Source organism: Epinephelus moara, unplaced genomic scaffold, assembly GCF_006386435.1.
Source record: "Epinephelus moara isolate mb unplaced genomic scaffold, YSFRI_EMoa_1.0 scaffold3785, whole genome shotgun sequence".
Lineage (NCBI taxonomy): Eukaryota > Metazoa > Chordata > Actinopteri > Perciformes > Serranidae > Epinephelus > Epinephelus moara.
This window is the reverse complement of record NW_026081521.1, coordinates 525-1,719: the sequence shown is the minus strand read 5'-3', so window position 1 is coordinate 1,719 and position 1,195 is coordinate 525. Positions and strand designations below refer to the sequence as shown.

The 1,195-nt window shown below is 40.3% G+C and overlaps 1 non-coding gene across 1 annotated transcript; it reads right to left on the bottom strand.

Moving 5' to 3' along the window:
- Positions 1-785: 785 nt before the first annotated feature.
- Positions 786-977, bottom strand: LOC126387346 (U2 spliceosomal RNA). Its single transcript, XR_007569636.1, has one exon. It is a non-coding gene; the product is annotated as a U2 spliceosomal RNA (small nuclear RNA).
- Positions 978-1,195: the final 218 nt, after the last annotated feature.

The following is a 1,195-nucleotide window of genomic DNA, read 5'->3' as shown; positions in this document are numbered from 1 at the left end:
TTGTTTGATCTGCATTTAAAAGAAAAAAATCAGCGGAAAGACAAAAAAACAGGCCTGTCTCCTCACATTAGAGACAGGGCGTGATCCGCCCGCTGCTGCCACCTATTGGTCTGGAGTGTGAACAACACTTTGTTAAAAATATATCCGCATGCTTCTCTGTTTGAAACTAAAGGAAAGAAGAAAATAATATTATAAATAAAGCGCAACCATATGATGAGTGTTTGCCTTTCTTTTGACATATCGGCACAGACCCGACTGTGGCAAACAGCGGCAGAAATTATGCAGAGTGGATTTTCACGTTGGGGGAATGGATCTATTCATCTGACTGAACTGGCAGCTAGTGGTCTCACTCAACAGGTACCGGTTCAATTCATTTTACAGTGAGATGCATGTAACATGTCCTCAAAAGGAAAGTGGTAGACAGTGGCAAAAAGTTCAAACACGGCCAAAGTTCCAAAAAGAGAAGACCTAAGTGAGTTCACACCAGACAAAGATAAATTACACTGCAATCAAGTGTTGTTTGATCTGCATTTAAAAGAAAAAAAATCAGTGGAAAGACTAAAAAACAGGCCAGTCTCCTCACATTAGAGACACCGCGTGATTCGCCTGCTGCTGATGGACAACTGACGCCCCGCTGCTGCCACCTATTGGTCTGCATGATTATTAGAAATGCACACCTGATAGAGGGGCTCAGTCAACATATAACCAATTTGCACACTAGCATGGCGAGAACAAGAAATCAAGGCGAGGGCACTTACATGGTCTGTTTTGAACAAGTTAAGGGAGGGGGGTGCACCGTTCCTGGAGGTGCTGCAATACCAGGTCGATGCGTGGAGTGGACGGGGCAAGCCCCTTTTCCATCTCCCTGTTCTAAAAATCAATTTAATATATGGTCCCCGGGTAGGGGACGTATCAGATATTAAACTGATAAGAACAGATTTTTTTTTTTTTTTAATTTCAACATATTCAAAGTATATATATACCATTTCCATGGCACCAAGACACTGAATACGAACAGGTAGTAAATATAAGGAAAACAGAATAAACACTACACTCAAAGGCAAAATGAAATAATAAACACACTCTATACGTGCAAAATTAGTAAGAAAACCATTGCAACATACAGCATGCATGAAATAAGTAAATTAAAAAGTAAAAATAAATAAATAGGGCTATTCAAAAAGGGTTTTGCCGA